The sequence below is a fragment of the Triticum aestivum genome, chromosome 2D (genome assembly GCF_018294505.1).
Source record: "Triticum aestivum cultivar Chinese Spring chromosome 2D, IWGSC CS RefSeq v2.1, whole genome shotgun sequence".
Lineage (NCBI taxonomy): Eukaryota > Viridiplantae > Streptophyta > Magnoliopsida > Poales > Poaceae > Triticum > Triticum aestivum.
In genome coordinates this window covers 571,393,532-571,403,076 of record NC_057799.1, presented here as the reverse complement: position 1 = coordinate 571,403,076, position 9,545 = coordinate 571,393,532, and the positions used below count along the sequence as shown (strand labels likewise).

The window sequence follows — 9,545 nt, the reverse complement described above, 5'->3', positions numbered from 1 at the left end:
TGTCTACATAGTTCTCGAACCCGTAGGGTCCGCACGCTTAACGTTCAATGACGATTTGTATTATGAGTTATGTGTTTTGGTGACCGAAGTTTGTTCGGAGTCCCGGATGAGCTCACAGACATGACGAGGAGTCTCGATATAGTCGAGAGGTAAAGATTCATATATCAGAAGGTTATATACAGACACCGGAATGGTTCCGAAGAGCTTCAAGGAATTTTCCGAGTACCGGGAGGTTACTGGAACCCCCCGGGAAAGTTAATGGGCCTCAAGGGCCATGGGAGAGAAAAGGAGACAGCCCGCAAGAGGGAGGCGCCCCCCAACGGGAGTCCGAATAGGAAGGGAAGGGGCGCGCCCCCCTTTTCCCTCTTCATCTCCTCTCCTTCCCCCTTTCCCCCTCCGTTGGACGGAAGGGGGGCCGAATAGGACTTGGAGTCCTAGTCGGTCCCCCCCTATGGTGCACCCCTTGGCCGTCCTCCTCCCTCTGCTCCTTTATATACGGGGGCAAGGGGGCACCCCATAGCACATCAATTGTTCTCTTAGCCGTGTGCGGTGCCCCCCTCCACAGTTTACTCCTCCAGTCATAGTGACGTAGTGCTTAGGCGAAGCCCTGCGTGGATCACATCACCATCACCGTCACCACGCCGTCGTGCTGAATGAACTCTCCCTCGACCCTCTGCTCCATCAAGAGTTCGAGGGACGTCATCGAGCTGAAGGTGTGCTGAACTCGGAGGTGCCGTACGTTCGGTACTTTGATCGGTTTCATCGTGAAGACGTTCGACTACATCAACCGTGGTAACCTAATGCTTTCGCTTTCGATCTACGAGGGTATGTGGACACACTCTCCCCTCTTGTTGCTATGCATCTCCTAGATAGATCTTGCGTGAGCGTAGGAAAATTTTGAAATTGCATGCTACGTTCCCCAACACTCCGCGGTCGGAGTAGATCTGGCTGCGCCACTGCTAGCTCCCTCCCCTTTCTTTAGCATGCCGCCGCCCCGGGCCAATCCAGCGCCAGCGCTGGTCGCTCCGGCTCCGCCACCGGAGCCGGTGGTCCTCTCCATCGGCTCGAACATCGTGGGGATCAAATACCCGCCGGCGCGGTCCTTTGTAGGCCCCTCTTATGGGGGGTATTTTTACCCCCATACGACGGTTTTCTCCTCTGCGTCCGGTGCAAGGGGAGGGGAGCTCCAGGATGCCGGCGTCATCTTCGAGCCGGTGCAGGCTGAGGTGCACAGCCGCGGCCCTGGGAATGGCCGGGTCCTCTTCATCGGCAGCAGCACCCCTCTTCCCACCGGGGTTTTCACCACGACCGGCGTACGCTACACCAGCAACCCCCGCTGTATGCTCCCAAACCCCCCTCTTCTTCTTAGTTAGGGTTCTTAGGGTAGTTCATAGTGTGTTAGATTAGATTGTGGCCCGTACATTTGACCCGATTCGATCCGATTCGACTGGATTCTACTAGATTCGACTGGATTCGATGAGAATCCACTGATTAGGGGATGAACAAGAGTGCATACTTACTTTGTTCATCCCACATGCGTAGATTGTTCATAATGTAGTGGTAGTTTGCATCGTTTTAGTGCCACATTGTTACTTTCTACTGCCAAATTGTTAGTTTGTAGTGCCACATTGTTTGTTCTTGGTGCTATTACTAGTGTATATGCTACTATTGTTAGTTCTTACTGCTGTTGTTCATGCTACTCTTCTTCTTGTTGTTATTGATGCTACTCTTCTTTCTGTTGTTGTTATGTTGCTCTTGTTGCTAGGGTACGTGAGTGCATGTGGCATGCAAGTAGGACATACTTGAATGCCAAAAATAGTAGGTGAAAGTAGGACATGTGAGCCGTGGCTTCATCTGATCAGTGTTAGCACTGATAATTCTAACCACTGATAACTGTAACCACTGATCAGAGTAGCACTGATCATGTGTTAGTACTTAGTAGTGAACATTGTAAGTTGTGTTCAGTGAGCATACATGATGTCCTACTTGTTAGCTTTGATCATATGTCATATGTGTTGCTAACTGATGTCCATCTTGCTGACAAGATAATGAAGACGGAGTGGGACACAACCGGCGGTGGTGCGCAGGTCGTCGCTGGCGCAGAGGAGGCGGAGGACCTCATCCCCACCAACCGGTGGCTGAAGAGGGTGGTGCTCCCTGGCAGGGTGGAGTTCATGAGGATGTCGTTGGGCGCTGGTAGGAGGCCGAGGACCGGGCACGAAGAGGATGCACGGGAACCTATCAGGTTCTACGTGTAGATCGTTGACCAGGAGGACATCGCCATGCTCATCATCCCGCGTAATTCAGGCCGGTGATGAAGCAATGGCTGGTCAGAGGCCCTCCTCGCGTCGTCAGCCTCTTCGCCAACAAGTGGTGCGAGTTTTGGGTCCAGATGCAGATGTTCAAGGGGCACATGGTGCTGGGGCATGGCTGGGAGTACTTCTGCGGCCGAAACAAGATTGTCCCCAGCGACCTTGTAGTCTTCAAGCTCTCCCGCCTGGGGCTCAAGGTGCAGATCTACAACGCCAATAGCTCCAACATCTGCATTGTCCGGTGCATGAAGCACAACTACGTCGGTGACATCACTCAGGCCGTCTAGTTCGTCTGTCTAGTCTGAAACTCTGAACCATGCGTAGCACTCTGAACTGAAGTAGTGTAGGTTTGAACTGAAGCCCGGTCGTCTCGTTTGTTGTCAACATGTCCATATTTTGCCCAGGGAGTAGCACCCTGGGGTCCAGCAGGAGCATGGGATGCCCTGCTGTTTTAAACTTATGCCTAGTAGCTTATGATTTGCCTATTCTTTGCTTGTTCTTGCTATTTTTGTGTTGCTATTGATCATAGTGTGTTGTGTGTGTTTTGTGTGCTGTCAAATGGGTGGTAACTCCACCATATTTGAAAGGGGTAAGCATATCAAGTACTTGCACACAACCAAACAGCTGTGCTTTGCATCTGCTCACACCTAAAGCACAAACACAGTCAACCAAACAAGTTGCAGCCATATGGGCTTTGATGCAATGCAGGCAACCAATGAACATGCAAATGTTGGTTTTTTGCCGGCATATGCTCAGCCATGCCCAGTTGGGACAAGTATGCAAAGTGCCCAAAAACAATGTAGGTAACCAAACGCGCCCCAAGAGAATGCTCAGCCCCGGCCAAACCGAGGAGAACGAGTCGATGGGAGGAGGGGGTGTTAAGATCACGCTGGAGGGGCGGAAGGCGGAGCGCCATACTTGAGACGGGTCACCTAAAGCACAAAACTGCGGCGAGCGCTAGATTGGTGGTGAGTAATGTGTAAAACTCAGTTATGATCAGCAATATCTTTACTGTAACAAACAAGGCGTCCATTGTTTCAAAAAATAACAATTTTCTTGAACATGTTTTCCATGGGAGAATGCTACATCTACGAAAAAATTATTTACATTTTACGTGATTAGCCAGCTAGCAAATTGTGATTGGAAATAGGGGGAAGAGGGCCCACCTCCGTTGAATTCGGGGAGGAGGGGCCCACTGTGTTGATTTTGCATGCAAAAAACATTCGATAAATGCAAATAAATAGTCCCTCTGTTCCTAAATATAAGTCTTTGTACAGATTTCATATGGACTACATACAGAGCAAAATGAGTGAATCTACACTCTAAAATGCATATATATACATTCGTAAGAGCATCTCCAACAGAAGCGCTATATAAGCGACGCGCGGTATAAAAACTGCTTTTAGCGCGCGCGGAGCCGATTTGAAGTCTCCAGCAGCCGCACAAAAAGCGCGCGCGCTATAACTAATGCAGCGCGCGCATTAAAAAGGCATCGCGCGCAGCATATTTAGTACGTCCAGTCACGCGCGCTGCAAACTCTGGGATGCTGCAGATGGGACCGCTCGACTCGCGCGCGCAACATATTTTGCAGCGCTTGTTGGAGCAAACGTCTTCTAGCGCCCTAAAAAAACTACTTGCGCGCTGTAAACCCGTTTTTTGGGCGCCGCGCATTGGGCAGCTGTTGGAGATGCTCTAAGTGATTCATAATGCAATCTCTACAAAGACTTATATTTAGGAACGGAGGGAGTGGTTCTCTCAAATACATGAACAGTAAAGCTTGAATAGTTCTGTTTGCAGCATTTCAAAGGTCCGCACATGAACATAAATGGCACTTATTACATGGCACTAACATTTGAAAGAAATTCTTCAATTGATGCTTCCATTGTGGTCGGCGTTTTTCCACTGTCTGGTAAGGTGCAGGAACGCAGTTCTTGATTCACCAGCGTCGTCCAGCGCCTCCTTCGCTTGCCGCATTGCCCCTTGCGTCCGATGCCGGAGCTCCCGCCCACCATCGGACTCAATCAGCCACCTCACCTTCGCGCCACTTCCTGGGCTTCCACCATTTCTTTGTCATACCCTTCAATGGCCACGGCCAGCCGCATCTCCTCGACTAAGAACACCTTGTTTGTGTGCTGCTCGGCGTACAGAGGCCACGCCAGCATCGGCACCCCCGCCATGACCGCCTCCAGCACCGAGTTCCATCCGCAGTGTGTCACGAACCCAGCCACCGCGCCGTGCGCCAGCACTGCCTGTTGCGGCACCCACGACATGACGACCAGTGCCCTCTCCTTGGTCCGGTGCAGGAAGCCTTCTGGAAAAAGCGTGTTGAGGTCGCCGGCAGGCTGGTGCTCGTCGCCGGTCGGGCGCCGGACAACCCACAAGAACCGTTGCCCACTCGTCTCCAGCCCCGCCGCCATCTGCTTGATCTGCTCAGCGCTGAACCGGCCCAAGCTGCCGAAACTGAGAAATACCACACTTGCCTTCGGCTGGCCATCGAGCCACGCGAGACACTCGTGGCGCTGCATCCCAGCCTCGTCGGGCTTGATCAGCGGCCCTATGCAGTACAGCGGCGGTGTTCGCCGCCCGGGGAGCGTGCAGAGGCCGGAGACGATGGCATCGGTGGCGCGCGGCTCCAAGGAGCGGCAGCTGTTCACAATAAGGCCCTGCGAGTTGCACAAGCGTTCGGATACGCCCAGGAAGAACTTACTGCTCAAGCTGTCGCGATCGAGGATAAACGCAGGCAGGTGATCTGCTGGTATCGGTGGTAATCCCGGGACGTGCAAAAGGTCACTGCCGAGGTCTCGGAAGCTCAGAGCGGTCTGCTCATGGATGACTTGCTGGTAGAGACAGAAGGCGACGCTGGCGATGCAAGTGGTGTGAAAGAAGTAGGTCGGAATGCCGAGCTCGACGCCGACGTCCAGCGCGCTGCTGCAGAAGAAATCGATGACGAGTGCTTCCGGGGCCGGGGAGGCGGACCGGAGGAAGTCACGGAGGTCCGGGTTGGAGGCGCGCGCGAGCCCGAAAAGCTGCGCCTCGAAACTCCCGGCGGGCACGTCGGAGGGGAGCGTGGCACGGGGGAGACAGTGGAAGGACAATGACGGGCTGGCAGCCTCGATGCCGGCGAGGAAGGAACCACCGGCGCCGTGGTTATCCTCCCCGCCGAGGACGACGGTGACCTCGAGGCCCTGCACCACGAGTAGCTTGCCCAGCTCCACGGCTGGGAACAGGTGGCCCGGCATCCCCGGCGGAGAGTAGATGACAATCAGCTTCTTTGGAGTGCTAGTATTGTTTGGGGCTGCCATTCTGCAAAGTGGGAAACGACCTCTCGCCTTGCGTTTCCTGATGACTGCTCGTCGTGCTCGCGCCTTGCTCAAATAAAGGCGACTCGGAGGCAGATTTTTCCCCAACTCGTTGCTCGTCCACCCGATAATACTAGATTCACGGGCAATCAGCGACGGACTTTCACGGCCTCGTCCACCCATCCAGCCGAGGCCGTGGACACACAGAGGCTCCGGACCGGCCCCATGGTGTCTGCTGCCGATGTATTATTACGATGCAGCGGTGTATTCTGGACCACTAGGTCATGTTCAGCAGGACAGGATGCATGCACATGAGTTGGCTAGCACCCCCACTTCGGAATATGCAAAATACACCCCGAATTATGTTCTTAATTGAACCTGAGGCACACACTCACTCAAATACAGAGTTCCTCCCAAGTCTTGTTATTGTGCCATCTCCATATTTTGTTGTTATACTGATAAAGTTCAACAAAATAAATTCTCTTATATTGATAAACACACACACACACACACACACACACACACACACACACACACACACACACACACAATTATCTTATATTGTGTCATCTCCATATTTTGTTGCTAAATTGTCCTGGAAAGTAACAAAAAATTCAGAATATAAGAAAATTTATTTTGTTGAACTTCATTGATAATTGAAAAATAGTACTTTTGTAGATTATCATAATTGGAAGTAATATAAAAAGTCAAAAACTACAAGAGAATTAGTATGAAAATTGATAGACTTAACATACCAAACTAGGCTGTTATAGTTCATGGACAAACCTTTTGTTTTTTTACATTATTTTCAATTATGAAATCTATAAAAGTACTATTTTTAATTCTTTTTGGTTCGTCTTCACAAATTCCATGCTTGTTCTAGTCCGTACAATATAAAAAAATTGATGCAGCTAGACAAACGACCTATATATGTTGTCTTTGCTTCCACTAAAGCTAATTGAGTTTTTTAGAGAACATGCGGACAAGCATTTGCATTATCTTCTTTTTTTGCGGGTAACATTTGCATTTATCTTGAAGAGGAGCGGAATCTATTTGAGTGAATATTTTGTTTGAATATAAAATGCACCATCTCACTGAGAGGGGCGTTTTGGCATTTGGAGCATATGCTCCTAGTTTTAAAATGTGTTTTACACGTATTTTGAAATGTCATAAAATTCAGATAAAATGTTTCGCACGCACATCTCGACATTCTATGTTCGCACAAAGTCGTTTCGCCAAAAACCGACAACTTTTTTGTCGCGTGCAAAAAAGGCAAAATTCAGTCTTTAAAACGGGCTTTTCATGAAACATCTTTTTGTATTTTTTACACAAGCCACAACAATTATCGGTTTTCCGTGAAACTTGGCATGCGCACATAGAATATCAAGATATACACGTCAAATTTTTCTTCGGAATTTTTTGACTTCTGATACAGATTTTCCCCGTGGCAGGAGCATATGCTCCCACGTGCCAAAGTGGATTTCCTTATCTCACATGTCCGAGGAAATATAGACATCTTTATCTTCTGATTGCTTCAAAACTGACACTCAGTTAAGAGTATATCAAGGGTGTTGTTTGAATATTTCCCGATGGCGCATCACATGCACATTCATCAGCTACAGTTGATTTCCGTCGGTGCGTCGGTCGCCCTGGGAATGAGGATATTGCTCTGTGCACCCGGAGGAATGGCAAGTTTTTGACTTTTTTTTTTACTGTTTTGACCCGTTTGTTTAAGTTTAACATGATTTGACCCTGCATCGATTTTTTTTCCAGGATCTGGCTCTTTTCGAAACACCATCAACAACGGCGTTTTGCTTACACGGAAGACACCACAGCCTATCTAGACGCCACAGCCTATCTAGGACCATTATATATTTTAATAAAAAAATTGAAGGGACTATTCTATATTTTAATAAAAGTTTAATAAAATCTTTATAGGTCAGTGAACCTATGCAATATAGCTCACATTTCATTCCCTGTCTTCTACAATATTTGAATACTTTTCATGTCATGCAAATATCATTCGTTATTGATGCTCCATTTTTTCAAAGGCTTCATATATCTAATAGAAACACAACATATATTTTAGCTGTTAATTTGATTGTTGAAAAGACATCCCTATGAACACCCAAGAGTGTTGGCGTCCTCACTTGAAGACTGAGGCAGCCAAAGAATGTTCCTGGTGGTACTTACTACTTCAACAGAGTTTCCAACACTATTTGACTAAGATATAACAACTCTGTTCTGTAATAGATGTGATTCTTACGCATGAGCATGATCTATTATATGGAACTTTGACTATTTTTATTTGTAGACATATGTTTCAGAAAATATAGAAAATTTATACCATGAAACAACTCCATTGAAAATATGTTGGCACCATTTTTATCTTAGGAACCTATATATTCTCTCCATGTGAAATTAATATAGGACATATTTTGCACCCACACACATTTTCCTATTGTATATCTGACGGTGTCCTAGATAAGGGGGTACTAACCCAGTCGGCCCATTCTCCTCGGGTTGGGCCGATGAGCCTTCATTTCGTGATCAAGATGGACTCCCGAGGCCGTGCGTAGGAGGCATGATCAGGACTGCCTCCCCCGAAGACTTGACGTATACTCCAAGATCTCTGCCGCCGCCTAGCTCCTAGCTACCGACCTTGTAACCCTAGATACCCTCCCTGGCATGTATATAAGCCATAGGGTTTAGTCCGTAGAGGGGACATCAACGCAAATCATTCACCTAGCCCTAGAGTTACACCACACATTACGATCTCGAGGTAGATCAACTATGTACTTAATACATCTTCACCAATATAAACAAGAGCGGGACGTAGGGTTTTACCTCCATCAAGAGGGCGCGAACCCGGGTAAACATCGTCTCCTTCGTTCCTGTTATCCTCATCTGCCGTTTTTGACACCGACATTGGTGTTTTCAATGAGAGTTCCGTTGTGCGATCACCAGAAGGATCGATGGCTCATCTGAAGATCAGATGCTCTAACGGCCTCGGGAGCGTTTTCGCCCCCGACCAGCTTTTTGTGTTCGGCAGCATGATCTTTTGTGCCGACTCGACAGGTCATCTAGCCTCTTTCGAGAACTACGCCCCAGATCAAATCATGACATTTGGCGCCCTCGAGTACACTGCGTATTCCTGTGGTGAGCTCATCCTATCGGGATGGGCCCCGGGCCGAATCGAGAACTCATCTGGCTCCGGAGGCTCAACTCCGGAACCGATCTCCGTCGCAGCGTCACCAAGACCGCCGACGTAAATACTTCGGCTGGTGCTCTTCCGATCCCCAGTCCGGACGTAGATCCGGCTCGCGCTTCGGGAATTAAGTCAGGGTTAGAACTGGCCTCGGCGCAGAATCCGGAATCACTCCCAGATCCCCTTCGCACCGAAGACACGTCATGTGACACACCGGGCATACTTCGAGTCAGCCCACTTATAATACAACGATAAATCCCAAAGAGCCGTCTCACCTCAATGAGATGCCAGATCGTATCCAGAGCATGTCCATCTCGGACGGCAAGACTTCGGTCTATGATCAGGTTGGACTTAAAGCCGATGGTCATGAAATTTATATCCCACCCACCCCCACCTAGTCGCCATGATCGATGATTTAACCAACGTATTAGACTATGGTGAGGCCACGGACATGGATGAAGATGCCGATGGCCCTGCGGAAGACACCTCGCCCTTGGTAGACACCGGCAAGTGGACTGCTACATCTACTTATGATGTCTACATGGCGGACACCCTCAATACTCCTCCAAGACATCGGCGAAGACGCTGAGGAGGCAACAATGGGGAACCTAGCGGCAATAATGCAACCACCAATAACGGCGACGCAGAAGCCAGTCATGTTGATAACCCCGAGGCTCAAGCTTCCCCAGGGTGGAACGACACACCCGAAGGACATCTCAAGGATTC

General features: G+C 49.2%; 1 pseudogene; it reads right to left on the bottom strand.

Annotated features, from left to right (window-relative positions):
• Nucleotides 1-4,016: 4,016 nt before the first annotated feature.
• LOC123054586 (UDP-glycosyltransferase 1-like) lies at nucleotides 4,017-5,765 on the bottom strand (annotated as a pseudogene).
• Between the last annotated feature and the right edge of the window lie 3,780 nt (nucleotides 5,766-9,545).